Below are 15,724 nucleotides of genomic sequence, written 5' to 3' on the forward strand. Positions count from 1 at the left end.
TTATCTGTCAGGAAAAGAAATAATCTGTCACTAAATTGTTGCTGTGACTAATGCTCTGTGACTAAACATTGTGAGTCCTTTAGCTCAGAGAAAATGTTCTAAAAGCCCTGAACTAAGGATCCTTTTTAGCAGGGAAAAAAAAGAGGGGCAATGAAGATCCTTCCTACTTGTCTGACCGCAAGCGATGTTGGTACCAGTGTGAAGATTTCCAGGGCCCGATATTGCCGACTGAATGATGTCTGGGGAAGATGTGGGCAAGTAATGCTGTTCTTTACCACCAGTGCTGTCATTGGTCTTCCTATTCCTGTTTAGTGCTTTATCAAATACGAAATAAGATTAATTTCAAGTGGCTTTGGGCTTTGCAATGAGCACTTCAGTGTTGTAGGATCGTTCTCCCTTAGAAACCAAGGAGTTTGTAGAGTTTTGTTATTAATATTTTATGGTAATCTAAAGGCAGACAGTGGCCCTTGATTTGAGAATTGTTTGGATTTTTTTCCGCCTCATAGAAACTTGCTCTTACTTCTTTCTACAACTGGTATTTGTAGGAGATGGATAAAAACAAGGCCAGAGCTAGGGTGACACACCAAGGCACTGTCCCTTTTCTGTGCCCGTTTGGGATTTTAGCCCATGAGACCCCCAGGGTGGGATGTACATGTGCAGAAATGGAAATCCTGGAGAGCTGTTTCCAGTTTGACACAAGAAGCTTGTGTTATGGCCTCACTACGGTGGCCGCATCCTCATGTGGTTAAAACCGAGCTCTTTGGGATCTCAAACCAAAATCACTTGGTACTGAATTCTGCCTCAGGAATGTGAGGAGAGGGAAGGTGTGTGCGGCGCTAAATCCATACAGCTGGGCTCCTAACTGGGAAATGCTTTGGTTCCTCTGAGATTGAAATGACGATTGAATCTTTCGGGTGCTGAGCCGAACCTTCAAAGCTCCAAACCTCTGAGCTGTGCTTGTGACATTAGCATCACTATCCTTTAACTTTGAAAGCGGGCTTTATTTCAGTTGTTCACTCTAGCGGTATTTTCTAAATCTTCCCTCATTGTGCAGCTCTAAAGTCAGGACACAGCCATGTTGCTGCTTGCTTATTGCAACTTCCATGCAGTCCGGTAAATGATAAACAAAAGTCTTTTGTATAATATTAATAAGCTTTCAACACTTCTCAGCGTGGCCTGTTGTCATCAGAGTAAATCATGTGTATCAAAAGCCCTTGTATGTGAAAGTTTGTTTTCATATCTGGCCAGCTTTTCTATTCAAACCCTTTTATCATCTTGTAATAAAAATATTTGTTTATTTTTTCAATAGTGCTTCAGTCATGATACAGGAACCGCTTCTCTGAATAGAACAGCACTTTTCTAAGGAGCTTTCTTTGAAATCATTTTGACTGGCCCCTCCTAGCTGCCAGTGGACTTTGAATCCTGTTTACATTAAAACAATAGTAGCGGCTTCATAAATAAATAGGCACACACAAGCCTCAAAGCCATCATGTAATTGAAGAGTTAGTTTTCTCCTGCTCAGACTCTTCAGTATTATTTAACTCACTGTGGTTCTGCGCTAAATTTAAAATTAAAATTCCGTCCTTGTACTTCATGTGTAGATCATATTCTGTTGATGTGTCCTACAGTGAAAGTTTTGAATGAAAACATTGAGGTTCTGTTATGTCAATATTTTAGAACCAGCAGATATTTGCTAACACAAACAAACACTTTTCCCTCTCTCAAGCTATAGGGATAACATCTTGTCAATACCTGTGAGTAAATAAAACCCTAAGACCGAGCAACCTTTTATGTGCTCTTGAGCTACTTCTACGTTTCTGTTTGCTTTCTGGCTTTTCCTGTGGCTGGCTACCAATGCCAGGTGATGGAATTAAGGAAATGATAGAGAGATTTAATGTGCTGGGTTGCCTAAGAATTATTTGTCAGGGGTCTTTTAAATCTCTCGTATCTCAGATTCAATGTTTGGTCCTGGGCACTACAGGAAAATTTCTTGTGCTTGGTTTTTAACCCTTTTACATTTTCTTAAATAATAAGCCCCTTTTTATAATTTGCAGCAGCTTGCTTGCTTGTGATTTCATGCTCAGAAATAAGGTGCAAAAGCACCTAAGTAACTCCAGAGTTTAAAAGGCCTGGATAATACTGAAATCACAGTTAAACCAGCCCAAAGTCCACCCAGGCTCTGAGTAGGTGCTGAGTTAACTGAACAGGTAAGAAGCTGCATCTCTACACCGAGGACATGGCCATGAGTGTGATAAATTACTTGTCCCGAGTTAGACATTGGTCTTAGGAGCAAACCCATAGTGTCACATCTGTGTGACCTGGTACCAGCAGAGCTTTGCACACACAGATATGCTCACTCAGAGAAACCTGCTTGTTGGACCAGTCGTCAGTTTGCTGGCCGTGGCCTTACCAGCATCCTTGCCTGTTAGGGTGCCACACAGAGCTTTGAGTATAATGAATACCTCTGGATGAGATGCTGTGCTTTCCAATTCCTTCTGGAAAAATATGCCCATAATCTGTAGGAAATTTCTGTAATCAAAGGAAATTGTATTCTTTAAGTTGTGCTGCTCATAATCAAGCTCTGGCTTCAGAAATTTGATAAAATACTCCTAGGCTGAATTATTCCCCCCACCCCCACCACTCTGCAAGTGAAACGATGGCATCTCTACCTGGCCTGCCATCCTTCCTGGCACATCCAAAGGAGCAGAGGGCTGGGAACATGGCTCAGCAGTTGGTTCAAACACCCCATGCTTCTCTCGTTAAGAGAGAGGTTTGGAAACATTTCCACAGCTCTAATTTGATCTCTGGGAAACCAAAAGGTTAATTGCACAATGTACAGGGGCAAAATAGATTTCCAAGAACATCTGGCACTATATTATTGAGTCTGAAATGAGATTAAAGCCATTCTTCTGGGACACAAGCTCTTGCCAGCCGCCATGGGGAAGGTGTACAAACTTTATCTGAGTTTAATGAAGACATGGTGTGTATATTTATACACGCATATATGTACACACACGTGTTGTTTTTTTTTCCTTTGTTTTGTTTTACTTCTTTTGTCTGTGGCCTGTGGAATCTGGGCTTGGTTTTATCAGGCTTTCCTTCTCACTTAATTTCCGTGAGTCCCCATTATGGGACAGTTTGCTTCCTGCAATAAATCTGAATTGCAGGGTACCTGGTCTTTTCCCTTATGCTTGAAAATGTAAAATCATCAGGCATCTTTCCTCTTTTATCTGCCACCATCCCTCTTTGCCACCTAGCAATAACCTGATGCTACAGAAAGAAATCATGGAGGAGGGACTATCAGGGGACATGGTAATGGCTTTGGAAAGTCAGCAGCATTAAAGGTCAAGGCAAACATTTGCCATCTCTTAAACACCAACTTTATCCTGGAGATATTTGGGAGTGTAATTAGAGACGGAAGAAACACTTCATTGAAAAACGTGAGCTGTGCTGTGTCCAAGGCAGGTGGGGAAAAAGACCCGTCTAAGGGGTGCAGGGTTGAGAGTGGGTCGTGAGGAGGTGACTCATTTCTTCTGCAGGAGTTTTCCTTAGCTGAGGTCAGCTGTGATCTGTACTCTTCTCTCCAGCTTTTCTAAGGACGAAGGAGGAATCAGTCAGCAGAAGAAATGGTAATGAATAATGATTGCAGGATCATCTCTTGTACTGGAGAAGTCCAATTGCGAGACCCTCTCTGAGCCATCCGTTTCCCCGAGCGGGTGGCTCACTATTACTGGCTTATCTGCCTGATATATGACACTCCAGTATCTTTAATATGTCACAAGTTCTGACAGATTTGGCAGGTCTTTAGCTTGGAGATCAACTGCAGAGCTGCTTTGGTGAGGAGACTGTAGAGGGCAGTCTGAGACCACTGGTGAGGGGCTGCTGCCTCCGCCAGAGGTAACATCTGCCACCTGTGGGGTGCAAGACAGAAAAAATTGGGAAGCTGGTCTATTGGATTTGCACTAAATATCTGTTTGGCTTCACCTAAAAGAAATGCTGTATACGACTTTTTTTTTCTTTTTTCTTTAAACTCCCCCCTTCCCCCAGCTTGCTGTGTTTGAAAACAGCAAACGCTGCTACTGGCTGAACAGCGTGTTTTCACACTGCAATCACTCTTCGAGGGAGAGAAGCAAGTTGTGTAAATCCTCCTGCTGACAGTTGAGATGATTTTTAGTCTGTTCACAATGGGTTTGACTTCACCATGCAGTGAATGAAGGTGCCAGCAAGTAGGGCGTCCTTCTCCAAACACCACCTTACTGCTTAGCAGTGCTGCAAGGTAGGCAGAGCAACCCCAGTGCCCGAAGTGGGGTGCTGCCAAAGCAAGCGGGGATGATGGATGTGATCCCCCTGCAAGGGTAGATAAGTCACAGTGTGCAAAATAGTGCAGTGCTGCATCTGGGCAAACATTTTTTTTGCTTACATCGGGGGGGTACAAAGCAAACTTTTCCTACTGTCAGCCAGTTTGGGGCTTGACCGTCTCTTCTTACCAGCACAAGTAGTTCAATCCTGCCAGTCTCACCAGGGAAATGTGGTACAGCCACAGTGGGCATGTTAAACGCCTCAGTGCAATGTCTTGGGTTGTTGGAGGCTCTATTGAAGGTGGCCACAGGACTGTCAAGCAGTGGGGTCAGCAGGAGGGGAGTTTCTCAGTGCAGTTGTTTCTCTCTTTTGATTGCCTCTTCGTGGTGAGGGGAGGGCATGTCTGAGGTGTCTCAAACCGTTAGTGACAAAGGAGCAGGCTCTGGTATAACTGCAGTGTCAAAAGTCTCACTTTTCTGCATGAAATCTTTTGTAAGAGAGCATCATCTGAATTGATAAGCTGAGGGAAAGGATCAGTCCTGTCTGATTCTGGAATTCCTGGCAGTGAAGTTTTTAGCCTCTCTTTGCTGTCTGCAACAGGCTGCCCAGGGAAGTGGTAGAGTCACCATCCCTGGAGGGGTTTAAGAGGCATTTAAATGAGGTTCTTAGGGACATGGTTTAGTGGTAGAGTGAGGTTATGGACTAGATGACCCTAAAGGTCTCTTCCAACCAAAATGATTCTGTGATTCTAATAAACACACTGCTACACAGTTTTCTTCTCCAGATCTGATTCTACCAAGTTGATTTCTGTGATTACTCTTCTATGTAGTCAGGATCAGTCATGCAGAGCCTGCCCCTGTAAACACCTTAATGCCCATTTTTATTCATGTTAATATTATCTGAGATTTAATTGGAACAGTTTGTGCTTGTAAAGTCACAGTTTGCAGAATCTGGCCCAGAACTTAATGTGATTTTAAATACCCTTTCTTTCTAATAAGTCTCTGCAAGGCAGGTTTTTTAATGTAGCTTCCCTGGTTTTCATACTGTACTTTGCTTACGGTAGGCATGGTATTTCTTGTCTGTCTTCTGAAGGACTTAGTACTTGCCATTATTAATTAAGCTTCACAGGGCTCCCTTGGAGGGGATGAGTAGTTTAGAGCCCATGTAAACTGAGGCAGAACAAAGCCAAGAGATTGTTTTCTCTTAGGTCTCACGGCAAGCCCCTGGCAGAGCTGGGAATGCAGCTCAGCTGTCCTCGTCCCCAGCCCTCTTCTGTAACCATCGGCAAGCTGGAGCAAATTAAACCCAGGCAAAGGCGGGTACAACTCCTCGAGCAAGCAGGGAGAATTGTGCCCATTGCATGAGCTCCGCATTTGGCCCATTGCCTGCATGCTCCTAGAATAACAGACATATGGAACATGTTGCCAAGTTGGGCCCTTAAATCAAGCTTTTATAAATGAGTTCAGGAGAAAAGGAGACATATTTTATTTCTGCAGAGAGAGGGGGATTGAAGGAGGTGGTGTTCGGCTAACCCCAAAGGGGGAAAGTTTATTAGGCCAAGTGGCCTTTTCCTTCCCTGTAATGCCTTTGGTTCATAAGTAAGAATTCACTTTGCAAAAAGATAACAAAATACCAGCCTTGCTTCCAAGTACATGTTAACACTTTCATTTCAGGTGATCAAATTCGGGTAGGGACCCATACTGTATCCCAACTGTTAGACCAGCTAAGCAAGAGTCTGTGGTACGGTCTGTGCTGGAGGAGGGAGGAGAGCTCCATTTTTAGGCTGGAGAGCACATATTCCACGCGGACCTCTTTTGCAACAGAGTAGGGGTCCAAGAATCCACTTAAGGCAAAAGAATGCTGCCATGTTAAACCCTTGGCTGTAAGCCTCAGTCAATTGCCAGCATCAACAATTGCTTTTCCCATGAAAAAAGGACATTTTCTGCTCTGGCAACGTGAACGTTTTGTATCTGAGTGAAAAAGCTGCCATAAGGCTTTGCAGAAGCAAATGCCTGCTTTTGAATCAAGGCAGACTGTGCTGATACATTGCATGGCTTTGCGATGTCAACGTGCGCTGCGTTAAAGCGTCTGCAAATGCTCTCCTCCATTCTGTTTACTGCTGAGCTCTGACAAGGTCTTCTCTGTTTGCTTTTCCCTGTTTTCTTTCCCCCCCCCCCTTCTTTTACTGGGTGTAGACTTCTGAAGTTATCTGCATGTAACATTGTGAGTTGCTCAGATGTGGTCCATCTACTTCTGCTCAATCTCATCTTACTAAAAATGAGCTTTGGTGGAAGGGAGAGTTTTAAACCGGACTGCTGGCTTTAGAAGGCTTTGCAGCCCACAGCCATACCTATGTATCCCATATGCCTTTGTAAAGTGACAGTAAATGAGAGGAATGGAGACAAGATGACTTAGAGCAGGAATGAGGTAGAGTGGTTAGTTGGTTTTTAAAGCTAAAAAAGGGGGAATTAATCTAATTAGGAACTTGTAGAGCCCTCAGAAACATCAAATACAGAACTATATATTTGGTGTTGGCGTTTTTAAGTAGAATCAGTCAAGTCCTACGTGCTTAGTCAGTCTCTAAAGGACTGTTTGAGGCAGTCATAGTAGTGTGCTTTTCCTCTTCGCTGTTTTTGGACATTGTCATACTTAGTAGGCAGAGGTTCACTGTTCTCATAAAAATAGCTGTATCCTCACGTAAGTGAGAGGTTTTCAACCTTTCTTTGCCGTTCTGTCAGAAATTAAACACAAAAACCAAAATGAAAAGTCATTCGTTTAAGATCTGCATATAGTCTACCTATACGACTATAGTGTGTAAATCAGACTTCACACGTCTTGAATGGAGGATGCTCAAAATGAACATTTCATAAGCATCATGTTGGCTGAGGTACATTCACATCTGTTCTTTGGGGAACAAACCATGTGTTAACCCTAAGTGGCTTTGGGAATAGACAAAAGTGAATTTTTATTTATGACCAAGAATGCAGTCAACTCTGTTCCTAATCAGTTCTGCAGACTCCTCCCTTTCTTCGCTTACAAAAGGAGATCCTGCATGATGAAGACAGGTTGATGATAAAAATCAAGCTGCACCGAGTTGTTGGCAGAGACATCTAAAGCCGCATTGAACCCTATTCAGTAGTTTAGCAACCGAAAGGTATTTTTTGAATACAGTAAACAGTGGCTAATATTTATGCTAACATCTTTATCAAGTTCTCTCCATAGGAATCTCCATACGCTACCAAGATAAATCTCACCCCGTCCCTGTGCCGGCGGATAATCATTGCTGCGTCCGCTGTGTAGGTGGCTACGCGTGCACAGGTCTAGTGACTTTCTAGAGATAAAGAGCAAGTCAGAAGCAAAGAATGAATATCAGTTTCCAGAGTTCGTGCTCCTCTTTTCTAGCTGCTAGAACTGAAGCAGTCTTTATCTAGGGTTTAAAACTCAAATCCACCTGAGAACAGGCAAAGGTCGTCTTTGTCATTATCAGAGCTGCTGAATCAATATTTTTTTTTCTAGTAAATGATTTCATTTAATGATCTCTTCCTGTTTCTTAGCTGGTCCTGACAATTACAAGTGTGTTCCTTGTTTACAAATACTTGCCCAGTGATTTAAGGAAATGAATCCTGAGCTGTATGCAAACTATCTACTCTGATCCGTAGCTTTTTGTGGCTTGTGTTTGGATTTGGTTGTCTAGCTCGTGAAATACTTACTCTGCACCCTGACTGGATGACAGAACTAGTTTAAACAGAGAATAACTAATACCAAGTTTACAGCAAACAGAACAGACAACTGACTATCCTTATTTGCATGTGAATGTGTATATTCATATGAAGAACGGCTATTCCTTGGATGTTAGGTTTGTTCAGTTTTCTTCTTGATATACAGTAGATTGAGACAAGTACTGTTTTTTCCTAAACATAGAAAAAAATTCAGGCTGTTGCTAGTACAAGGCATGACCCTAGTGAAGAAAACATCTCAACTTACTGCAGTTATCTGATTTTAGACAGCCCTTTGAATGCACACTCCCCAGTTACTGCTCAACTGAGGTTGTGTATTTCAATTACCCTGCATCTGAGAATAAAAATACCCTTAGCAGTGCATTTTTGTGCTGTTGTTCAGGGAGGTTATCAAACGTATCAAACATGCTTGACCACTTTCTTCTCTGGCCACAGAGCAGTTTGTTTTGGCAATGTCGTGAAGATCCTTGCTTAGTATTGACTTTGGTACTGATTGAGGTTGAGACTCAGTATACTGTCTCCCTCAGCATTTTATTCTTCATTAATGTTTTGAGTGAATGTTGAAACCAAAAATAAGAAGTTCAGGCTTGAAATTGAGCGTGTTCTCTATTACTACAGAAGTCCCCTGTTGGTCGATAGCTGGGTTTTGCGTATTCTGAGGAGGAATCGGCTAACACCAACACTTGGAGAAATCAGTGTCTCTCTCCAGAATGTCCCAGTGAGACCATCCATCAGTCAAGAATCTCTCTGGAAGAACTTCCTGGGACTGATTCTTATTCTATTTATGTACATTATAACCCTTTATATCAGCAGTGACATAAAAAAGGTCTCGAACAATGTGTAAATTACACATAATCCCGCTAAAGCTTTTCTCTACTGCTGAATTCTTGCATGCAGGGATCAGTCCTTTCTTTGTATGATTAATAATCAGCTAACTTAACCCCAAACTGTAGACAGAGATATATTTTTTTAAAATAATGGAGGTAGAAATATTTAGCGCTAATTAAAAAGGAAAAGTAGCATATGGAATCTAGTATAAGAGCACATGGTGGAAAGACATCCTGCACTAAGTGCTGTGTGTGCTTACATCGCAAACACCGGGGTTATAATGCACGATATGACTGACAGTCCATACACATCCTCAGCTGGTGATTGATAATGCAACTGAGAATATTTCAAATGAACTAAAGTGCATAGAGTTGCTTTTGGCCTCCTTTTGAAGTGCTTTTAGAGCAACCCGGAGCTGAAAAGCCACTCCCTGCAGCTGCGGCGGGGATGTGAAGAAAGCAGCTGCAAGGGTTTGTTATCGTATTTCCCACTCACATGCCTCGCAGCCAGGAATGCTGGAAGGGAGCTGGTGTGGGATCGCTCACCTGCAGGGCACGGGCCAAACCTGCAGCCCTTGACCAGGCAAAAGTCCCATTGAGGGACTTTAGGCAGCATTTTGGTTTTGCTGAGAAGCTGCAGCCTTTGCTTTCCAAGGGAAGGCTGGCCTTGAGAACAAGTCGCAAGCAATAGCTTGCCAGCTGTGCGATGGGCTGTGAAGCTGTTTGTGCACACGATTTTGTGGTGGGGGTGAGGTATTCCAATCAATCTGCGACTAAGCAAATAGAGTTTATTCTGGATGGCTGTTTGCATGGCGTTTGTGCTTTCCCCAAGGCTGGTCTTAGTGTTCGCTGAGCGCCATGGGTACAGCCGTGGTCTCTGCTCTCTGTCCTAATCTAAGACTAGTTTGTGCTGCTCAGTTTACCTTCAAGAAAACCTTTCTGAAAAGTGCAAGCCCAGGCAAAGTTTTCATCTGAGCGCAACTTGGTCCTGACTCGAAGGGCTAAGACTAAGCAATGTTGCTGTCTCATAACATGTATCTTTCTCTGTCCTCCTGCTAACAACCTGGTGGACAATTTCAATTGAATGTGGCAGAAAGAGGTCTCCAAGTTATATTATTCCAATATGCCTTGTCAAGAGAAGGCAGCAAAGTAGAGGAGAGAGAGACTGTTAGTGTCTCCACTGGGGAAAAGGCCGTGGTTTGAGCTCATGCTGTATTAAATTCCAAAGTGTCCACATGAAAGAGTCTTTAATAATCCTCCAAACTGGAAGAAGCTTTTATCAGAGCGTACATCTTTCTAAACACAAGGGAACTTGACCATGAGAAACAAACCCGTAGAAAACCAGATTTCACACATTCTGTTGCTCACAGATTTTAAATTTTCTCTTTCTTTTGTTTGTTTGTTTGGTGGAGTAGAGTAGCTGATGCTAACAGCAGGACCGGTCGAAGAGCGAAATCCACATATGGATACCTGTGGACTTAAGGATGTAAAACGTTATTGGATCTGGGCTTGCTGGAATGGGCTTATTTGTAAATAATGCATTCACTGGTGGCATTTTCAGGTGAGGAAGAATCCTGAAAGAGTTCAGTGCTGCATGTTGAGCGTTCAGAAATTCACACACGCGCTGCTCAGCTCCAGGTGGGATGGTTGGGAGGATGGATTTCCCATACCAGGCTCTGTTAAAGCTGGGGAACAGTCTCCTTCATAGGACTCCCTTGACTCAGCTTATGCTAATAGAGTTTTCTTTCCTGTTCTCCAGCTCACCTAATTAATTTTTATCTGAACCTTATCCAAACTATCTGAACTTCTGCTTTCACAACTGGTCGGAAAACCTCAGACCTTCTAATGAAATTTCCTTTTCCTTCTGCGTCTGCCCTGGCCAGTAACACCTCAAGAACAGCCTTTCTTAAGTGTATCTTTATTTCTGCTTCTTGGTAACTAGTGTGTGAGTTCATTAAGATAATGACTCAAAAAAAAGTTATTAGGATATTTAAAAATCTACATGAAGTTCTTTCTAAATCCAAATCTTGACTTGAATTTGAAAACTTGAAAAATCATTTGAGGCTTTTTCCCCATGTCATTGGGAAATTTGGAAGGCACCTTGAGGCTGAACATACCCAATCTTCAAGGTTCTCTGTTCTCATTGTAGACCCAAATTTTGAATTTTGAGCTTAGAATTACAAAATTATGTAAATGCAGAGAATGGGTAAGCTTATTCAGTTGTCATGGAGCTGCCTTTTGAAAATCAGGCTGATGACACCAGATTCCTTTCAAACATCCTCACTGGACAAAATGTGAAAAGGGAACCAGAAACCTGATCCCCCCATGGTACATGGGGGTAAGATTAAAGTGACTTAAATACTCAAGGACTTTGCTGAACTTGTTGGCATTTCTCTTTGTTTATATAAATGTAAAATAAAAACCAATAAGGGCCAGCAGTTTGTGGCAACTTTTTACTTGGAGAAGATAGAAATTCTAGCTAATGTATGGGAGTTACAGGTCGGGAGATGTTAGACTAGCAGTTTAGAAAAGCCACACGTAATTGGTTCGTGATTACACGACAGATCTGTGAAAGTTTTGTAAGCAACTAGTTGTAGGTATCAAGTTAAGCAGAAAAGAAAGTAAATCACATTTCCTCCACAGCAAGATCAATAAATACAGTAATGAGAATAATAACTGAAGTTCTACAATGAATATCAAACCATGTAATAACCCATATTGACCCACGTAATGAATCACATCACAGAAAATAAAATAGTAACAGAAACTTGGAGGAGTTGGGCTTTAGCCTTTGTTCTTTATAGCTTTGTCTAGATGGTCCTTAGATCTCATCTTCAATAATGATTTATTGCTGAATTTGAAGCAGGCAGTGTAATTTTACCAAGTATTCACCATCCTTAAACCCCTCAATCATGAACAACATTATTTAAAACTCAATTTTGTTTGCTAATTTGGCCATAAAATTGTACTGTGGTTGTTTTCCTTGGGTTTTACTGATTTTATTTTGTTCTTTGGAGGTGGGAGATCCCTTTTGTATCTGGGTGTGGATTTAGTCTCTTCCCCTTACGTTGTGGGTCTGCCGGTAATTGGATGCTCTGCCTTGGCACTGTTCATCTGAGAAACTTTTTGGCAGAATTTGTGGAAGATTTTCCATTTGTTGGAGGAAGCACATGAAGGCTGCAGAGAGATGGCAGCTGATTCCACACCATAACTCCCAACCACTCCAGACACCAAAGGGGAGATAAGTGGGACGCTACTATAGAAACAAACGTTTGAAATTGGATTCATACTGTTAGGATTAATGGTAGGAGGAAGAGGAAAACTGGAGCGGCATTCCTAAGCCAGCGTAGTTGAATGATAAATTGCATTAAGGCACTGAAAAGAACAACAGCTGCAGTCAATGAAAAGCCAAATTTATCTAAATTTCTCCAGCTGATCAGTCAAAATCATCACTGAGACTTCTACTTTGTAATAGCTTTTTCAGAGAAGAAAATAATTCCTGAATGTGGAGTTGTCCATATTTATTTAGCCAAATCTTTATAGCCAGTAAACCCTGATGTTACAGAATTCCATATTGCTGCTATCAATGGGGATTTTCAGTGGAGCTTGTTTGAGAATATACATCTTTTTCCTAGGAAGGTGCAGTAAGGACCCTCTTTAAAAAAGTGACAACTGTTGCAGTTTGGAAGTTCAGTATCTAGATGAACTTTTTGGGTATGTGTTTGGAAGGTAAGCTCTGCCAGAGTGCCAGGACTTCTCATCAGGGAAAATACGTTACTGTATGGACATGGGTGAAGACACCCGCAAAGGGCTCTCTGGACTTTATTATAGCAGCATTTATAAGTCTCCATCAAGATAAAATATCAGAGGGATTGTTATCTCCATGTAATGGCAGAGTGATGAAGATGGGGGGTGATGAAATGACTTTTCTGAAGAGTGTTTTGGTCAACTGTAGCAATACAAGGACTTGAACCCTCTATACTAGTGGGTCCTGTCCAAGATTACCTTTTTTCTCCTTTCTAAACTAAGAAATAAGAGGCTTCCCACCCTTCTGTGGTCCCTTGTTCTTACCATATATGACTTAATGGTAAATCAATTCTTTGTTGTTGGTACCTCAGCTGGGATTTGCGATGTCTACAAAATGCTTTTCCATTATGGTTTACTGTACATACACTTACTGCTTTTCCACAGGAACAAGGAGAAGAGGTAGTGGGACACTGTTACTAAAAAAACAGGCAAATTTCTAAAGATGGAGTGTGTTAGTTCATGTTGGTAACCACAGAATTTTCTGATTTGATATCACATCCAAAACTATCTTCTTGATGCTTTTTCAATAGCCCTTAGGGTCTGACCTGAGTGACATCTCTAGCAGGCAATGCAGCTTCCGAGGGCTGTGCTCATCTGAATATGGGGAGAAACTTCTTTACTTTAAGGGTGCCAGAGCCCTGGAACAGACTGCCCAGAGAGGCTGTGGAGTCTCCTTCTCTGGAGACATTCAAACCCACCTGGACACATTCCTGTGTGATCTGCTCTGGTGAATCTGCTTTAGCAGGTGGGTTGGACTGGATGATCTGCAGAGGTCCCTTCCAATCCCAGCCATCCTGTGATTCTGATTCTGTGAATTTTGCTGCTTGGGCAGTGGGCAGCTGTTTGGCAGCTCTGCAAAGCTCCTGCATTGGATGGCTGGACAGCGTGGCATCTCCTGACTTTGGGATGGACTACATGAACCCAAGGGGAAGAGAGGAGGGAGAACTGGCTCCTGGTCTTCCCAAGGGAGAGAACAGAAATAGCTTGCATTAAAAGAGAGGAAAAGGAAAAGCTGGTGTTTCTCTTCTTCACCTCACATGCCTCTGAGTGAGGAATGAGCCCAGGATGAATTCAAGGTAAAAGAAGGAAGTCCAAAGCAGAAGTTATTCTTTGCATCCCAGAAGGCTGGAAGTAAATGGCACTGGGGTACCAAATGGCCAAATTAGCAAACAAAATAGAGTTTTAAATAATGTCGTTCATGATTGAGGGGTTTAAGGATGGTGGCAGCTTACGTGAGATGGTTGGGTTTGCCTTCTGCAGCTCCATGGCCCCTGTGTTACACATGATGTGCCACCGACTTGCTTGGGCTACTGGCCCTGCTCTGCAATGGTAACGCAAAGCCAGCTGTGTGTCTGGCACGGAGAACAGAGCTGGAAATGGTGCAGGCTCGTGGCAGTTCCAGAACCATTTTGGTTGGAAGAGACCCTCAAGATCATTGAGTCCATAACCGAACTCTGGCACTAACCCATGTCCCTAAGAACCTCATCTACGTGTCTTTTAAACACCTTCAGCGATGGTGACTCAACCACTTCCCTGGGCAGCCTGTTCCAATGCCTGACAACCCTTTCTGTGAAGACGTTTTTCCTAATATCCACTCTGAACCTTCCTTGGCGTTAGGATGTGGCGAGGTTTTGTGAGGGAACCCGTTGAGGCAACTGACAGGAAGAAGCTTTGTCCGCTCGAGCAGGAGGGAGTTGTGGTGGCCTTTTCTCTCGTGGGTTGTGTAGCTCCGTTGTCTCTGGAGTGGCCTGCTGACAGCTGGCTGTCCTATTCTGTCCCACCATGAGACCAAGGCCAGGGAAATGATTCATAAATGTGAACTTGGGTATGTGGGCCTCTGCCTAGCAGGTGTGTGTGATACAGCATAAGTGTATTTCATATTTCCTCCAGTCATTTTCATTATGATGTGACGCAGTCCCCATAGTCTTATGAGAATCATTTTATCCTAGATAAGGATATATTTTTTCATCTTTTAATGGCGTTAAGTATGTTTTGTTTAGGGCTGTACATGTGTGCGTATGTGCATTTTTATGTGGTTGGCTTATAACATTAACCTTCCCAGGAGCTTCCCAATCTTGTGTTTAATTGTAAGTATTTAAAAAATTGAATAGAAGGAGGTCATTCTCCTTCGCTTGGATATTTTTCTACAAAATACAGCTGTGGATCACACTAAGAACCAATGTTCTTGTGATATTTTTCTAGTTGTTCATTAGGAAATGCTGTTTTCTCTTGTGTTTCCATCCATTACCAGCCACTTACCCGGCATCCGGAGCCGGGTCAGTGATACAAGGTTGTTCTGGTTTCCCGGTGCCAAGGGAGAGGAAGCCACCCCAAACCTTGACCCCCTTCCGTGTATATTCACTCCTTCAAATTCCTGCAGCAATGGTTTCATTTCCTGAGCAGCCCAGTAACACCAAGAACTGAAGAGTGAGTGTTTAACTGCCTTTTGTTTCAGCCTGTGTTGTGTTTATTTTATTTTCTTCTTTTTTTAATTGCATTCTGCAGGGGTAACAAGGGCATATTGAAGAGGCAACTCAACAGCTACTCTGAAAGGTTAAAAATGACCACTTTGGAGTTGCAAAGTAAATGAGAGTTTCAGCTCTGACTTCGGTGCTATTTAATCGCTGCAACTTTCTGCAGAAGAACATAATATTCTGTTCTGTTGGACCACATTTACTTAACGTGATCAAAGGGAGGAAATACTTGTTCTCCTCATGGTAACTGAATTAAAAAAAAAAGTCACATTTTGATTTCCCTGTGTTCATGTGTGATTCAATCTTGAGGGCAGATTTTAATCTAGTCTAAACGTGCGTAACTCCATAAACTTCACTGAAGTTGTGCTGATTTATAGCAGCCAAAAATCTGGCTTTTTGTGCTCACGTTGCACCAGCATTTGGATGACTGAGTATTATTTGCAGGAATATTCATGAAAGACAAAATATGTACTTTGTAATTCATTTGTATTATTTGAGATGCATGCCATGGTGCTTTGATTACTTAAACCTTGTAATCAGATATTAAGATGGTCACAAGATAGCATTATGTTAAAAAATA

This window comes from Patagioenas fasciata, chromosome 3, assembly GCF_037038585.1.
Source record: "Patagioenas fasciata isolate bPatFas1 chromosome 3, bPatFas1.hap1, whole genome shotgun sequence".
Taxonomy (NCBI): domain Eukaryota; kingdom Metazoa; phylum Chordata; class Aves; order Columbiformes; family Columbidae; genus Patagioenas; species Patagioenas fasciata.